The 19050-nt window shown below is 47.9% G+C and overlaps 1 protein-coding gene across 1 annotated transcript in view; it reads right to left on the bottom strand.

Moving 5' to 3' along the window:
• Positions 1 to 19050, bottom strand: part of LOC119167834 (uncharacterized) — a 54919-nt gene that overhangs the window by 17242 nt on the left and 18627 nt on the right. The window lies entirely within an intron of this gene.

The raw sequence follows: 19050 nt of genomic DNA, 5'->3' as shown, positions 1-19050 counted from the left end.
GATTGCTGAGAGAGTGTAACGGGGAGTGGCCACAGCCTCTTACACAGCCATAGGCCCGAAAGCGCTAGCACGTGACACCGCATTCTGACTATATAGGATACAAAGCGTCGGTTCATCGCGCGTCTGCAGTGTCTCGTTCCCCGACGCCATCACATGATTACTGAGAGAGTGTAAGGGGAGAGGAGCCGCAGCCTCTTACACAGTTACAGGCCCGAAAGCGCTAGCGCGTGACCCCGCGATCTGACTAAATAGGATACAACGCGTTGGTTCATCGCGCGTCTGCAGAATTTCGTTCGCCAACGCCATCACGTGATTACTGAGAGAGTGTAACGGGGAGTGGCCACAGCCCCTTACACAGCAACAGGCCCGAAAGCGCTAGCGCGTGACACCGCGTTGTGATTATATACAACGCGTTGGTTCATCACGCGTCTGCAGTGTCTCGTTCCCCGACGCCATCGCATGATTGCTGAGATGGTGTAAGGGGGAGAAGCCACAGACTCTTACACAGCCACAGGCCCGAAAGCGCTAGCGCGTGACACCGCGTTCTGACTATATATGATACAACGCGTTGGTTCATCGCGCGTCTGCAGAATCTCGTTCCCCGAAGCCATCAAGTGATTGCTGAGAGAGTGTAACGGGGAGTGGCCACAGCCTCTTACACAGCCACAGGCCCGAAAGCGCTAGCGCGTGACACCGCGTTCTGACTATATAGGATACAAAGCGTCGGTTCATCGCGCGTCTGCAGTGTCTCGTTCCCCGACGCCATCACATGATTACTGAGAGAGTGTAACGGGGAATGGCCACAACCACAGGTCCGAAAACGCTAGCGCGTGACACCGCGTTCTGACTATATAGGATAGAACGCGTTGGTTCTTCGCGCGTCTGCAGTGTCTCGTTCCCCGACGCCATCGCATGATTGCTGAGATGGTGTAAGGGGGAGAAGCCACAGCCTCTTACACAGCCACAGGCCTGAAAGCACTACCGCGTGACACCGCTTTCTGACTATATATGATACAACGCGTTGGTTCATCGCGCGTCTACAGAATCTCGTTCCCCGATGCCATCACGTGATTACTGAGAGAGTGTAACGGGGAGTGGCCACAGCTTCTTACTCAGCATTGGCCCGAAAGCGCTAGCGCGTGACACCGCGTTCTGGCTATATAGGATACAAAGCGTCGGTTCATCGCGCGTCTGCAGTGTCTCGTTCCCCGACGCCATCACATGATTACTGAGAGAGTGTAAGGGGAGAGGGGCCGCAGCCTCTTACACAGTTACAGGCCCGAAAGCGCTAGCGCGTGACACCGCGTTCTGACTAAATAGGATACAACGCGTTGGTTCATCGCGCGTCTGCAGAATCTCGTTCGCCGACGCCATCACGTGATTACTGAGAGAGTGTAACGGGGAGTGGCCACAGCCTCTTACACAGCCACAGGCCCGAAAGCGCTAGCGCGTGGCACCGCGTACTGACTATATAGGATACAACGCGTTGGTTCATCGCGCGTCTGTAGTGTCTCGTTCCCCGACGCCATCGCATGATTGAGAGGGTGTAAGGGGAGAAGCCACAGCCTCTTACACAGCCACAGGCCCGAAAGCGCTTGCGCGTGACACCGCGTTCTGACTATATATTATACAACGCGTTGGTTCATCGCGCGTCGGCAGAATCTCGTTCCCCGATGCCACCAAGTGATTGCTGAGAGAGTGTAAGGTGCAGAGGCCACAGCTTCAAATACAGGCACATACACGAAAGCACTTGCTTGTGACAGCGCGTTCTGACTACATAGGATACAAAGCGTCGGTTCATCGCGCGTCTGCACAGTCTCGTTCCCCGACGCCATGACATGATTACTGAGAGAGTGTAAGGGGAGAGAGGCCACAGCCTCTTACACAGTTACAGGCCCGAAAGCGCTAACGCGTGACACCGCGTTCTGACTATATAGGATAAAACGCGTTGGTTCATCGCGCATCTGCAGTGTCTCGTTCCCCGACGCCATCGCATGATTGCTTAGAGGGTGTAATAGGGAGTGGCCACAGCCTCTTACACGGCCACAGGCCCGAAAGCGCTAGCGCGTAACAGTGCGTTCTGACTATATAGGTGACAATACGTTGGTTCATCGCGCGTCTGCAGAATCTCGTTCCCCGACGCCATCACATGATTACTGAGAGACCGTAAGGGGGAGAGGCCACAGCGTCTTACCCGGCCCCTTATACAGACCGGAACGCGCTAGCGCGTGAGCGAGTTCTGGCAGTGCAAGGGAAGCTGTTGCGTATTCGCAGTAAGGGTGGTCATGCCACACGCCACCGCATTTAACTCCGCGCCTTAAGCTACTTCGCATCTAAAAGTTATCATTAATTATCACCAACACCATCGAACTGACTTCGAGGCTTCAACTACCGCATATCAATGTGGCGGAGTGCGAGAGCGCACATATGAATGATTCCTACGCAGCGTACCTGTGTACGCATTCATGCACGATCATTGAAGGCGCACTTAAGCGTCCGTCTAAAGCCTCATTCACATCTGCACCACTCGCCTACCTTTTGCGACTCGCGAACAAAAGAGCGACGCAAGGTGACTGGTGTTCACATCTATACATGCGGCCTATAGATACGTCGCCACATAGAATTCACGCTTGTTCGTATATAGCTCGCATTGTCAGTGCCCCGTAAATTAAGCAGCCGTTAAGTTACTGTGCCACTGGTTTGTTTAGAAGTATGTCGCTCGAGCCGCTTTGAGACTAACTTGCTCGCGTGACCAGTTCTAGCCGCAAATATGAGCCACACTACTATTATGAACCGTCGCTTCTCTTCCAAGATACAGTACCAGCTGTCCCTTTCACAGAGCCATTTTTTTCTTTTAGCTTTCCAGCATTCCGAAGCGTTTTCATGCCCCCCCCTGTCGGAGACAGACGTATATACAATTACGTATGAAGACGAGGTAACGGTAAGAATAGCTACACAAAGCTGTTTTTTTATCGCTATAAAAAGTACAAGCTCGAAAATTATTACATACATAGCTGCTTCGGCAATCTTTCAGCCAGCCATTCTGTTCCTTCCATTCTCCCTATAACAAAAAACAAAAACAAACTTTATAGTTTCTATTTCGATGTGGTGCACAATATGCCACGAGCTCTAACCAACTTTATAAGCTTTTGATTGAAAGCTCCAATGCATCCCGTGCGTTCCTAGAAAGGACGAAATACAATAACGACGAGACTATTTTTTTTTCCGGGGCACCGAAATCGATGGACAACCGCACTCAATCTACAACCTTAGTTATAGGGTGGAATGGAAGGGTTTTAAAAATAGATGTCCCACATTAATCCAAAGCGTCGGCGCTCGTCGAGGTAGAGTATAGAGAAGAGGAATGGAGGATATAGTTCTGAAGAAAAAAGCGGCAGAGCTCATTTAGTGTAATTACACCCGCATCTCCGGCCTTATAGGAGAGACTTATGAGAATTACCTGCGTGAATTCGAAGCCCTCATTTTCGGGAGCATAGCGTTGGCGTGGCCAGGATAGGGAAGTTTTTGTCCACTTGAGGCACGTGTCCCCTACCGGCGATCATCCGCGCTTGTTCAAGGCTATGAGACCCAATAATTTTTCATACCAGGCCTTAGGCTTCTGCCCAAGCATTTGAGCCTCGTCCAGGTCACGTTACATGAATCTTGCGAGGCTTTTGCCTTGGTGGGACGGCTCAGTGCTCTTTTATAGTTGAGTACAAAGTACTAGTACTCTAAATCGTTACCCACTTTTTCTAAGCAGGTCACGTTTCTATAGCATTCACGGTATGACGTTGTTTGTCTGCGTTCTCTTGGTCACTGGCATCGCGCTGACCGAGGGAAGGGGGTGATGGCCTTCGGTCGTGTGAACACAGGTCCGAGTGGGTTCCGATTCCGTTATGCGACTACGACCGTTTCCTGGAACAAGCCCAGGATGCGGTGTACACGGAGACTACGAAATACCTGTACCTCTTCCACATCCTCGAGATCCTGAAAGTGTGGGAACAGGTGGGTTCGCCACGTTTTACGCACGCCGAGGAGCATCGATTCGACTGAACGAAGCGGGAATTGAATGAAGTGGGAGTTGAATGAAGTGGAATGAAACTGGAATAGAACGGGAATGTAGTGGGTGAATCAAGTTGTGGCAATGGCGGGCGTAGCGGTGGGTGCAGTCGCGAGTTGCGGGAGCGGTCAGCACTGGTATACCTACAAATTTTCGAACTAAGATGGCCCCCATGAAAGATGGCGTGAAAGCCTCCATTAGGAACAGCTTCCCTCTTTTCCTGCCACGCATTGCTCCTCTATAGCTCCTGTACATTTCTAGAAGTTGTCAAATTCTTGTTATTATTATTATTATTATTATTATTATTATTATTATTATTATTATTATTATTATTATTATTATTATTATTATTATTATTATTATTATTATATTACTATTATTATTATTATTATTATTTACAAGGTGTAACACTAAAACCACTACGATAACGAAGAGAAGATACAGGCCATCAATATCTAATTCACAAGGGCCAATTAATCCGCCATTTATACACGAAGCACCGTATATTCCGGAGTAGCTGGAAAACGCATGGACAATTGCAGATACCTGCAGAGCTATTCCCGTCGTGTTTGTGTTGCTTTAAACACACAAAAAAGCGATTGTCAAACTTTTCAAAGTCATTCTCTACGGTGTTCCTCATAAATATTCCCATCCTGGTTCTCGGTCGTGAACCCCCAGCAACTGAATTTCAAACTAAATTTGTTAGGTACAAGGTATATATGACCCTTTACGAATTTATGATGAGATGTATGACCTCATGATCAAACGCATGCATATTTTTTTATTATTCTACTAACTTTTGTTTTTATTTTCCTTGCAAATACAGAAACATCGCCAGTGGGTCGCTGCACACATGAATATAAAGAATGTCGAGTCTGTGTGCCTCTCGAGTGACCGAATGCCGCCCTCCAGGACATGGTGTCCACCACGAGACAGAGGCGCAAGACATTTTTACTGTTTAATTTGATTTTAAATATTACCCGGCAGCGTTCAAAAGAGTTAAAAAGTAGTTACCAGCGTACCTTCGCCGCTTTTTTCATTTTTTCTTTCTTTTTTCTTTCACGTTCTTTCTTGTTTTCTCTCTTTCTTTCTTCTACTGCTTTCTTTCTCTTTCTTTCTTTCACTTTCTTTCTTCCTCGTTTTCTTCCTTTCTCTCTTCCTTTCTTACTTTCCTTCTATCTATATATCTATCTATCTATCTATCTATCTATCTATCTATCTATCTATGTCGAAATGTCGATACAACTACAGCGCAGTAAATAAAGTGGCTTCATTTCAGTCGAGGAGGGTGGCGATTTCGGCTTTCTGGTATGGTAGCATGGCAATTAATGGTAGCCCACGCGAAGGATATGGACAAAAGCAGACACATTCGAGGCACCGCAGTACTAATTTTCAACAGCAGTTTTATTACTCGCTCATCTCGCTAATTTAGAACTCTCACAAAGTCATATGTCACGCGTCCATAGCTTTAACAACCATGAATTGCAACTTGCGCACGCACATCTCCAAACTAACAACACGGTATCAAGAACGCTTTGCCTATAGTGCTGTATTAGAAACAGTTTAGAGCGGATACACGTCATTTATTCGAGTTCTCTATTCGATAACACCGCTGACAAACGCTGAATTTGTGCGAGCAATCCGTCAGTCACCAAGCCCGTTCGAACAATTAGATGCTTAGAATAATTGATTGATTGATTGATTGATTGATTGATTGATTGATTGATTGATTGATTGATTGATTGATTGATTGATTGATTGATTGATTGATTGATTGATTGATTGATTGATTGATATGTGGGGTTTAACGTCCCAAAACCACCATATGATTATGAGAGACGCCGTAGTGGAGGGTTCCAGAAATTTCGACCACCTGGTGTTCTTTAACGTGCACCCAAATCTGAGCACACGGGCCTACAACATTTCCGCCTGTAGCGCCCTTGTTCGGGCGGCGCGCAAACCGGTGAGCGCGCGATGGCGACAGAAGAAAATAAAAAAGGCTCTAGGCCGTGGCACGTGAAGCCACGGCTCACGTTCCGGGCTGGCATCGGTTATCGTTCAGGCGTGTCTCTCTTTCGCTCCTGTGGCATAAGCCTACAAGTGGTGACCTCGGACGAAGACAATGACTGACTCGAATGCACCCTCAACCGAACCAGCCTCACGTCCGCAGGACGTCTCGGCCATGCAACTGCGTCTCCCATCTTTCTGGCCACAGGACCCGCAAGTTTGGTTTCATCAGGTCGAGGCGCAATTCTCCCTGTACCGCATCGCCTCGGAAACGACACGCTACTACCACGTAGCCTCCATCCTTCCTCCTGACGTTGCCAGCGAGCTCTCCGACGTCCTCTCCAACCCCTCGGACACTACGCCATATCAGCACCTTAAAACCAAGGTGCTGGAACGATTCATGCCTTCGGAACGCGTCCGCCTGCAGCAGCTCCTTGCAGAGGGGGACCTTGGCGACAGGCGCCCCTCCCAACTACTGCGCCGAATGCGACAGCTTCTTGGGAAACACGACGTCTCTGCCCACTCAGCGTTGCTTCGCGAGCTCTTCCTCCAACGCCTTTCTCAGCCAATCCGCCTCGTCCTCGCGGCGGCCGGCGACGTCAATCTCGACCGCCTGGCGGAGCTCGCCGATCAGGTTCATGAAGCGACCTCCCCATCTGTCAACGCTGTCTTACCACCAGCAGACACAGCGATTTCGCGCCTTGAGGCCCGCATCGACGAACTCGCCGCCTCCATTGCCGCACTCCGGAGCCCCCTGCAGGAGACTCGTTCGCCTCGTTCCGGTCGTCGAGCTCTTCCATGCACACGAGATGCTCGGAGCCCCACCCCTCCACCCCTCTGCTGGTACCACCGGCGTTTCCGACACCGAGCCACGAAGTGTACACCCCCGTGTTCCTGGCAGGGAAACGCCTGCCGGGATCACTGACGGCGGCGTGTGATCTCCCTTCTCGTCCCAGCCGCCTTTTCATGGTCACGGACCAGCTATCCGGCGCCAAGTTCCTTATAGATACGGGCGCGGAAATTAGCGTTGTGCCCCCGACTAAGGCTGATTGTTCAAAGTCACAGGGGCAAGTGCTTCGTGCTGCCAACGCCTCGTCTATAGCAACGTATGGGCTCTGACCTCTCACCCTCGACTTCGACCTTCGCTGCATTTTCCGGTGGGTTTTCGTCATCGCAGACGTGGTCCAACCGATCATCGGCTCGGACTTCCTCTTATACTTCGATTTGGACGTCAGCGTGCGGCTGCGCCGCCTAATAGATGGTAAGACTCGTCTCTCCATCTCGGGAGTCTTGTCTGACATCGCTCCAATGGCCATCCGCACGCTGATACCTTCCTCGCCGTCGAAAAAATCTTGGCGAGTTTCCCGGAGTTAACTAAACCATGCAACCTCACCCAGCCGCCTAAACATACGGTGACACACCACATCGTCACCCGGGGTTCACCGGCAGCCGCTCGACCACGCCGCCTGTTCGGAGACCGCCTAGCTATTGCTAAACGGGAGTTTGACCACATGCTGCAGCTCGGCATTATCCGCCCGTCGTCAAGCGCTTGGGCTTCCCCGCTGCATTTGGCGCCAAAGCGTGATCCTGGTGACTGGCGTCCTTGTGGGGACTATCGAGCGTTGAACGCCAAGACTGTCCACGACAGCTATCCTCTACCTCACATCCAAGATTTTACATCGCGCCTTGACGGCTGCACAATTTTCAGCAAAGTGGACCTTGTTAAGGCGTACCACCAGATTCCTGTCGAGCCCGCTGACATACCTAAGACCGCCATCACGACGCCCTTTGGCTTGTTTGAATACGTGCGGATTCCTTTTGGACTCCGCAATTCGGCTCAATCGTTCCAGCGGTTCATTTCTGAGGTCACACGGGGTCTTCCTACTGTGTTTGAGTACCTTGACGATGTCCTCATCGCCAGCCGCACACCTGAAGATCATGAGCACCATCTACGCGCTCTGTTCCAACGTCTTCAGCAGTACGGCCTCGTTGTGAACGCCTCTAAGGCTACTTTCGGCGCATCTGAGCTCGAGTTCTTGGGCCATCACATATCATCCAAAGGAATACGCCCTTTCCGGTCCCACGTTAAAGCAATTCAGGATTATCTTCAGCCTACAACACTGCGCCAATTACGCAAATTCCTGGGGCTTGTGAATTTTTCCAGGCGCTTCATACCACACTGTGCCGAACTGCTACGACCGCTCACCGACCTCCTTCGGTCGACCGCCGGCCCGTCCTCCGCCATTCCTTGGTCGTCAGAGGCCCAGGCCGCCTTTGCTGCTGCTAAGCAAGCAGTCGCTAACGCCGTGCTTCTCATTCATCCACGCAGCAACGCCCCTACTCGGTTGATGGTGGACGCATCCAGCGTGGCCGTCGGAGCTGTCTTACAGCAGTGCATTAACTCCGAGTGGAGACCCTTGTCGTTTTACTCTCGGAAGCTACTTCCTGCTGAGACCCGCTACAGCGTCTTTGGCCGGGAATTACTAGCCATCTACGCTGCAATACAGCACTTTCGGCATTTCCTGGAAGGATGCTCGTTTTACGTGCTGACTGACCATAAGCCACTGGCGTATATTTTCCGCACTAACTCATCCAAGTACGTGCCCCGTGAACTCCGCCATCTGGCTTATATATCGGAGTTCACGACTAACATCCGCCACGTGAAAGGAGCTGACAACACCGCCGCAGATGCCCTTTCTCGTATAGCCGCGGTTGACTCTCCACCGCCAACCATCGACTGGGCCTCATTCTCCTCGGCACAGCAGGATGATAGAGAGCTTGCCGCTTTTCGGGAGAACCCCCGTTCTCTCCGACTACGCCTGGTGCCTCATCCATTATCATCTGAGCGCTTGTGGTGCGATGTCTCAGCTGACCTTCCCCACCCTTTCGTTCCCGCTTCATTACGACACACCGTTTTCCACTCTTTACACGACATCTGTCACCCTGGCATTCGGGCTACTCAGCGTCTTCTCACCCAGCGCCATGTCTGGCCCGGAATCAACGGTGATGTGCGCGCTTGGACGCGCATGTGCCTGCCCTGCCAGATGACAAAGGTCTCCCGTCATACTAAGACGCCGCCCCAACCTTTCCTTCCACCCGGCCGTCGTTTCGACCATGTTCATCTAGACATTGTGGGCCCTCTACCAGTGTCTCAGGGGTACCGTTATATATTGACCATGGTCGATCGCTTCACACGCTGGCCAGAGGCTGTTCCAATTCAAGATATCACAGCCGAGACAGTTGCCCGCGTTTTCATTTCTACGTGGGTATCCCGTTTTGGCTGTCCTGGCACCGTGACAACAGACCGTGGACGTCAGTTTGAGTCCTCGCTGTTTACTTGCCTTAATCGCATCCTCGGAGCCAGACATTGCCGTACCACGGCTTATCATCCCTGCGCCAACGGCATGGTGGAACGCCTTCACCGACAACTGAAGACCGTCTTGACTACCCGCCTCAATAGAGCCACCTGGGTTGATGCCTTGCCACTGGTGCTCTTAGGTTTACGAGCTGTCATCCGGGCAGACCTGCAGTGCTCAACAGCAGAGCTGGTGTATGGCACTTCTCTACGGCTTCCGGGAGACTTCTTCACGTCAACGAAGCTACCAGACCAGCCACAACAATTCCTACAACGCCTCCTCGACTGCGTTCAAGACCTCCGGCCCACTCCACCCAGACCTTCCGAACACAAGACCATATTCGCCCACCCTGATCTGGCCACTGCAACACATGTTTTCGTGCGCCACGACGCGGTCAGACCACCTTTGACACCAGCCTACGACGGACCATTCCGCGTCCTTCACCGCACCCCCAAAACTGCCACTCTACTTCAGAACGGCCGTGAAGAGACAGTCAGCTTGGACCGACTCAAGCCGGCGTACCTGGAGACCACCATAGAAAGCCTCTCATCTACGACTGATCTTCCGTTGGAATACCACAAACGGCATGTCACATTCCGACTTCCAGTCTACACGGGGGGCCCTGTAGCGCCCTCGTTCGGGTGGCGCGCAAATCGGAGAGCGCCCGATGGCGACAGAAGAAAATAAGGCGCTAGGCCGTGGCACGTGAAGCCACGGCTCACGTTCCGGGCTGGCATCGGTTATCGTTCAGGCATGTCTCTCTTTCGCTCCTGTGGCATAAGCCTACACGCCTCCATCGGAAATGCAGCCGCCGCAGCCGGGATCCGATCCCGCGACCTGTGGGTCAGCAGCCGAGTACTTTAGCCACTAGACCACCACAGTGGGGCGAACATATAGATGCATCCCACAAAAAGGGTCCTCGCTTGGCAATGAGAGTTCCTCAGGCGGCTTCAAACAAAGAGGTCACTAATGAAGCCGAGTACTTATAAACAAAGCTAAGGATGAGGTGTTCCTAAAGACTCAGCTTCATTAGTGACCTCTTTGTTTGAAGCCGCCTGAGGAACTCTCATCGCTAAACGAGCACCCTTCTTGTGGGCTGACCCAAACGTTCGAACCGCCTCGGTGAATGTGATATCAGCAGCAGCTGACCCAGAATACGAGTTATTATGAGCGCAGCGTTCAATATGGGCATAGACATAAGATTGGTATACTCTAACGTACCCCAGACAAGAGACGAAGAGCGTTGATTATTTGCACTGATGCAGCCGCTATACCATGAACCGCCCTTCGACGAAGTAGCTTGTTGTCAATTGTAACGCCCAGGAAACAAACCCTTTTTGCACAACTAATTCAGCGACCTACAATATTCAGCGACGCACGTAGTGACTTCTGTGTTACTCACAGAATGAGCCTGAAGATCAATTTGCCGGCTGGTAAAGACAGGCCGTGGGTCATCGACAAGTGAAGTTCAATCATCCAAATGGCTTTGCATGTTATCCGAGCCAAGCGTTTGTGTTGGTACCTTAAGAGCTAAACGCAGATGTCGTAGGCGTAGATGGATATTTTAAATGTTTTCGGAGCTACTCTCAAAGCGTCATGAAGGCTGGCCACGGGAGCGTCGGACAGCGAGGGATATAGAAGATTTTTTTTTTTTGGGGGGGGGGGGGGGACGCCGATAGACCCAAGTCGCTTTTCACACGTTACACTCCCAAGCCTAACTTGGACACATTGGTGTGTGAGAAATACATGAACGAAACGAAGTGCATTTCCCAAGAAGCCCATGGCTTGCGGCAACTTGACGATCCCTGTATGAAGCACATACATATGTATTGGCAACGTCTGGAGCAGAGATGTCACTGAAACGAAGGTGCTCGATATGGCTCAGTAAGCCATTGTCTTGGGCGCTCGGCCATGGGCAAACTCCCGTAGGACATGATTGCCACCTTCAAAATAGTACCAAGTTAATATTATCCGTATTAATGTTTCCATCAACTGATATACGCATGTTGTTAGCGATATCGGTATAGATATGATGCGAGGCTCCCACAATCCTTCATGTTCTAACGAATAACCCCACTTACGCTCTCTTCCGAACAAATGTGACCTCTCCTGTGCTCTATAGACATGATTGAATATCTCCAAAAAGACGCGTTTTCATTTGTATGCCAGATTTGTCAGCTTCTGAATGCTAATTGTGTCGTGTCCCGCTGCAAAGCTTCTTAATTGGTAAATTCGATATCCTGCCATCGAAAACTGAATGGCATATCTATGGTATCGAATAATTGACTTTGATTGCTTCCTCAACCAGAAACGCAGAGTCCATTCTCCCGGCAACCGGGACCATTGTTCAAAAACATTTTTCCCGGCGGTCGCCTCCCATTGGCTCTTATATGTCACGTGACTAACAGCCGTAGAAAGAGGAAAAACTGATGCGGGACAGACTGGGCATACGTAGACTAGCGTGCGTTAGATTAGGTTAGGTTAGGCTGCGGGACAGACCACACAGACGTGGCCCAGCTTGCGTTTGGTTAGGTTAGATTACGTTAGGTTATGTTGAATAGGTTAGGTCAAGTTATAGCGGTTGCTGGGAGAATCGTACAAAAAATTTATCCCGGCAGTTATTCACGTGCACTCATTAGAGCCAATGGAAGGCGACTGCCGGGAGAAATTTTTTTTTTTGATCAATTGTCCCGGTTGCCGGGAGAATAGAAACACCCTATTATAAAATTAGGTGATGACAACAGGGTTCTCAAAGCAGAATTTATCAACGGCAACCTATTCAGGGTTGCCCTTGAGCTCACGCTCATGATTTGAGCAGAGCACTTCAACACGTTCCTAGTTCTACAGAATAGGCCAAATAATGCTTATCTTCTTTATTTTTATGTATGCCATTGCAGCGCGTTCGACGGTGCAGATTGGATGTGATCACCGATCACCGACACAACGACACTGTCTTCAGCGACTTGGATTGTCTGAGACCGTGAGTATTGTCGCACTCAATAAGAAGACAAATAGAAAGAACACATTCACTTATTTCTGCTACAAGCACACTGCTACAAGCCCGCTTGGCGGGTACGCACTACGCTGTAAATAATCATAATGTTTGTATAGTAGGCAGGCATTCAGTTTGCCATTTTTCCTCATTCTTTGAAGAAGCGTGGTAACCAGAGCACATTTGTAAATAAAAAATGTTTTTTGAATAATTTTTTGTGCAGTGCTTGACGACGATGAAGATATAGGGCTGAAGTGGACATGTGCCACAGTTAATAGGTGATCAAGAACAAGCTTTTGTAATGGGTTGGAGCATTGGACGACCCACACAGTATGCAATTAGCATTTTGCCACTTCTGGTTCTTGCTTTTCTGTTATTAATCGCTCTATTGCTCATGCTAACGCGATTCCTTTCAATTCATCAAGCCTGCCAAATTCGCAAAGGACTTTCAAGCACCGGCGTGACATTGCGGTAGAATACTGGGCTGGCGCACAGCAGAAACCGGGTTCGAACCCCACTGTCTTTTTCGTGTTTCTATTGAGTGAATGTTTTCTCTTATTCCCTGGGATACTGGTTACGAACACCGGCGGCGGCGGCGGCGGACAACTACGGCGTCGAACGCGACCTTTGTTGTGATTTCATAGCAGCTTTCACTGTAGAAGATAATTTAAGAAAAAGACATATCTTTAGGGGTGTTTACGTTGGGTGCCACGATACCATTAGCTGTTTCGTTCTTCAGCACTGAAAGCATTAAAGCATCATAAGCTGCTTTCCGCTGACAAGGGGCTCCACGTTGCAGCGTCCAGTCGATCAAAGGCTTCTATAGAACCTCCAAAAATACAAAGAAAACAAGCCCGCCCTTCCCTTTTAGCATTTACCGTATATTTGACTTAGTAACTCCAGCAGTCTGTTGACGCGACGACATCAGGAACTAACTTTTCAACTGGTCTACGTACGAACGACATCAGCTATGAGCTGTTGTGCACCTTGCCTTTCCATATATGTAATACCATAGGGGGTTTCACGTTCCAAAACCGCGATGTTATTACGAGATACGCCGTAGTGGAGGGATTCGAAAATTTCGACCAGCTTGTGTTTCGTCAACGTGCATCGACATCACACCAGTACACGGGCTTCTATTATTTCGCCTCCATCTAAATGCGACCGCCATGGCTGGGTTCGAACCCGCAACCTTTGGTTCAGCAGCCGATCACCATAGTCACTGTTCAGCCGAAGCGGACTGTGCCTTGTGCCTAATGGCTATACGGTATACGCGATCAACAGATTTCGCTTCGTTCGGCGCGTTTTCGACTGGACAAGCGCAGACAACAGCGTGTGTAGGCGAAAGTCACGAAATCTTGATGGGCCCAATGCTTGGCGTTGACACTGTCCACAAGGTTTATGCAGAATTAAGTGGTGAAGAGTAGATAGTACCTGTAGAAAGCCGCGCAGCGAAGGCGAGAAAGAAAGCACTATCTTGGCATTGCATCGAGCTAAGTGAAATGCCCTTGAATGTAGAGATCCACCGCCAAAGGCAAGCAAGGTACTTATGTACTACGTTTCTCTTAGCGCTGGTAGGGTGGGATATGTTCCCAGCAGATGGTGGGTCGTGGCTGGCTGAGCTGTCTCGCAAGTGGGAAAAGTTGTGTTTACGGAATCGCCGAGGTCTCTCAATGTACTATGTGTGATTAACTATGAACTTGGACCAGGACAAAATGAGACGCAGTGCTTGACATGCGAAATTCCTAGCCTCCTATATGCAAGCTACAAACTGTTAGATATAATAAAATAATCGCTTCCTCTAAGAGTGTGTATAAGACTAATTTGAAAATATAGTAAATTATGCTGCGCATTTTTGTTGTCAGTGGCAATGTCTGCAGGCTGAATAATATGTCGTATTGCTTCTTATACTACTTCCGTCACTTGTGGTACTTATTCTACTGTTACTCCTAATGCTGATTATGTTGTTTATGTTAACCGATCATGTGTTTACTGTGTACATATGCTGTTGTTTTTTTTAGTTGCGTTGCTTCACCGAGCACTGCTTGTACAAACATCAAGACCTCGGCCAGAGAATGCTAGCACCTTTAGCCCTGATACTTTCAGATTTTCGTAAGAAAACAAACAAATGTATAAATTTAAAAAAAAGATGTCACAGATGTTTCGACGTGCATGCAGGTGACAAACCACACCACGTTCTGTAGAGTGTTTACAGTGCTCGGCAGCTGAATCAATGGCCGCGGGTCCCATTCCGGTTGCTGCAATTGCATTTTCAAAGGAGGCGAAAATGGTGGAGGACCGCGTGCGTATAGATTCAAGTGAACGTTAAAGAATCCCACGTGGTCAAAGTTTTCGGAGCACTTCCCGTAAGGCATCTCTCATAATTATGGTTTTGGCACTATAGATGTCAAGCTATTTATTGTTCTTTAAAATAGTCATGATGAGGACTGGTTGGAATGCGCTCATAAACATGCCAAAATGTACAAGACAGGAGAAAAGGAGCTTCAGGGCCTCAAGTGGAAGGAACGCCAGAAGATCAGGCGCTTCACCTTCCGGCTGAGTGACTTTCACAGCAAAGAGAAACTTATCGTTTGCGGTGCCCTTGCAACCACAACGCTTGTTGCGAAGACACTTTAAGTTATCATCTAGCAATCCCTGAGCTGTCTGACACAACGTGCTGTAACGATTGTTGTGAATCAAAGAGACTTCACCATGTGAATCGTTCTCGATGCGTTGTGCATGAGTGCTGCAATAAAAGCAGCCCTGTTGCGGCGAATACATTGTGTGTTTGCTGTTAAAACACGCTACAACCGTAAGCCGTGTTTCACAAAACGTGCTTTGTTAAACTTCGCAGCTCGAATGCTGAAATGTTTACTCTTTGCAGGCACCACTAGGCGACAACCCTGACCTACCCTACGGAAGCTAACAGCTGAGAACAGTGCATTTGGTGAGTTTGCACAATGCGGATATGACGTGATGTACTGACAAAGAAAAATATTCAACGTCTAAGACGCGATATGTTGAAAATCTGATTGGCAAACCAACTGTGCGTCTGAAGACTGGAAAGTTTTAGGAGAATGAAAAAAACTGACGTCATGAACTTTAAATAAGTGCTTTTTTCTTTCTCTTGGCAAATAGAATTGAAGTCTAGCTCTGCATGCGGCTTGCATTGAAAAGTGTCCATTTCGAAATTATGTACGTCCATAGCACAAGCACCATAACGTTATGGAACACTGACTTCCAGTTTTACGAGAACAAAAAAAAAAAACGAACGTGCAGTGGCCTCTGAGCCCGTGAGCAGTTCGAAGTGATAGGTGTAATCATGAGGGACAAGAGGACATATATCAGGGAACAAGCGGGAGTTAAGGATATCATATTTAATATCAAGAAGAAACAGGCATGGGCAGGGCACGTAGCGCGTATGCAAGATAACCGCTGGTCATTATGAGTAGCCTACCGGATTCGAAGAGGAGGATGGCGTTACAGGGGAGGGCCGCAAGCCTGTTAAGTAGATCATATTAAGAATCTTGCGGTGATAATGTGGCCACAGCAAGAACATCTAAGAATAGATTATTTGGTGAAACGCCAGAGACGTCTTTGCTCTGCAGTGGGCGTATGATGATGATGATGATGATGATGATGATGATGATGATGATGATGATGATAATGATGACGTGTTAATGACCCCCAAACATGTATCAGTCAAGGCAAATATCAACGAGACACAGGTTGCCATCTCTTCTATATAGGTTGTAGAGTCACAAACAGTTGTTCTATCGCGTAAGTGTCCATTGCCGGTCCCCACTGCTCGCGAATTAACAGGTGGTTGAAATCCATGTCGAGTTCCATTACACGTCTTTCACGTCCCAAGTAATTAATGCGTCGATCCGCTGCTTTCTTCAATTACGTCATCAATTATTCATTCTCTTAGATTCATGCCAAGATGCGTGAGGTAACCCTCATTACGTGGACACGTGATTACTATTAACGAGTAAGCTATCATCAAGGAATTTCCTCTCGCTCACAAAATGTTACTGCTGTTTTTTTAATACCCTGTATTGAATGACATGTGTACCCTTTTCTACCGGGCGTGTGCGTTTCATCTGTAAGTATATTGTCTGTAGCTGTCAATCACGTAAAAGCAAGAGAAGCTGCCCCTTCTACACTTTGAAGTTGTCGCTGAATGATATCGATCTCGTGTAAAATATGCACCTTATGTACTTCGAGTGCACGCACCAAAGCAGCTGGCAAAGTTCTGTAGAACGGCACAACCGAAGCACTTAATATCCGCAAGTTTTTATTTTACACTGCTTATTTCGGTCGTTTTCTTTGTTTGCTTGCACTGTACAAGTTTGCGCTGTAGTAGTAGCTTTTCAATATAAGCACCGTATACGCAGGCCTTTTTTTTTTCATTTCTATTCATGACATCAGTGCTGCAAGCTCTCGCCGGGCTAGATAAGAACATGTGTCTTTGGCATGTGAGGCGCAGGCTGTTTGTTTATGTCACGCCGAACTTGATGTACAGTCACGCGTTGAATTTGAATCGCCATTGATTTCAGAGAATGATGAAGTTTCGAACTTGAAACGATTCAGAATATAGCGCGACAGCTACCTGAAACGTACAGTGCTACGTGTTTCAACGCGTGACCCCAGCGACAACAATAGTCGCTTCGATATAATTTACGACAAGCATTGGTACGTGAACCGGAGATGATGCGAAGCGTGTAAAAAGAAAGTATACGACCTCCTTGTGCACCTGCAGTTAATATGGCGTGTTTACAAAGTGAGATTACATCACCGTCGATTCAACCTGCAGCTGAAGGGGGATGCAGCTGCGGCAAGGGTTCCGAGAGCAAGGCCACATGTACTTCTCATGGGAGTGTAGCATAAACAAACAACCCATTTGTCTATGATCCAGGCCGCGCACATCAGTTTCGGTAGGCAGGACATTGAGTAGTCATGCTAGTCTTCTTTTTTTTTCTTTTTATTAAGCACTTACTGGGGCGTCTGTTCCCGAAAACGTATATCTGTCGCGCAAGTCTCTAAATACGTATTGGATGCCCCACCTTACATAAATAGGAAAGCATTATACCGTTAATGCACTTTTCGTGCCATTTTACTCACGTGGCAAATGTGCGCATGATGTTGTCGTGCACTGTCTTCATGGATTGAAGTCAGTAACGGCAGCACCGATGATGCCATCGCACAAGTTATGGATGTCATTGCAGGCACAATATATTAAACGCACAATCTCGTTCGTTTTTCCTTCTGGATGTATTGTTCACACGAATTTTAGCTGTGGCTTTTCGATATATATTCCTTCGCGTGAATGATAAGCATTTGAAAATAGCTAGACCTTTTTTTCAACCATCATGTTAGCGGGAAACGCCTCGAATCGACGAGTGGTGTATTGAATGCTAACTGCTAGGTGGATGAAGCTTTCCTTTTAATGTATAGGAGGAATCTTTATTTCTTTATTTATTTTGATTTTGCTTATTTATTTACTTTAGCATACATCACTATAGTAATAGAGTGGCTGCACAATTAATACTGTCTTCACTGTATCTAATAGCACCCATTGTGAATTTGTCGGGCGTACATGAACTATTGCATTAGAAATCATAACCAGTAAGGCATCAGATCTTGCTTAACAAATTTAAGTTAGTCTCTTAACAACGTTTGCGGCGCAATCCAAGGCTAATGCACTATCTACCATGATTTCGTGAATTTTTTTTCACGAGAACACAAAGAAAGCCTATTTATGCCTCAAAATTTTGAATTTCCAGGGCACATCATTTACTTTAGCATTCACACAAGTTTCAAAAGATGCTAAGCTACATGAATAGGCCAGGAACCACAGTAATACGAAATAGACTCTAGAAGCTATGTTGTTGAAAACCTCTGCTTATAAACTCGAATAATTGTCTAGTGAATGAAAGGCACTGTCACTGTTGCTATCTATCTATCTATCTATCTATCTATCTATCTATCTATCTCTCTATCTATCTATCTATCTATCTATCTATCTATCTATCTATCTCTCTATCTATCTATCTATCTATCTATCTATCTATCTATCTATCTCTCTGTCTATCTGTCTATCTGTCTGTCTGTCTGTCTGTCTGTCTGTCTATCTATCTATCTATCTGTCTGTCTATCTGTCTATCTATCTATCTATCTATCTGTCTGTCTGTCTGTCTGTCTGTCTGTTCGTCCGTTCGTCCGTTCGTCCGTCCGTCCATCCATCCATCCGTTTTTCTTTGTTTCTTTGTATCTATCTGTCTGTCTATCTATCTATCTATCTATCTATCTATCTATCTATCTATTTATCTATCTATCTATCTATCTATCTATCTATCTATCTATCTATCTATCTATCTATCTATCTATGCTTTGATCTCGTGGTCACTTCCTTCGTATATACCTAAATTGGCGAAGCAATACACGAGTATATAGCAAACGCTAATTGGAGGTCATGACGTAAAAAATAACGCGAATACGCTGTCGCGTACTCCACGGAATCCGTTTCCGTCTAACGTGCGGCACATTGCACACCACGGTTGATGTGTCCGTGATGTGTAGTTATGTGTCAGAGGATATACTACATACCCGTCAATCACGATACGTGCCACAAC

This window comes from Rhipicephalus microplus, chromosome 6, assembly GCF_043290135.1.
Source record: "Rhipicephalus microplus isolate Deutch F79 chromosome 6, USDA_Rmic, whole genome shotgun sequence".
NCBI lineage: Eukaryota > Metazoa > Arthropoda > Arachnida > Ixodida > Ixodidae > Rhipicephalus > Rhipicephalus microplus.
Note: the sequence above shows the minus strand (reverse complement) of the source record. Positions and strands in the feature narration are given on the sequence as shown.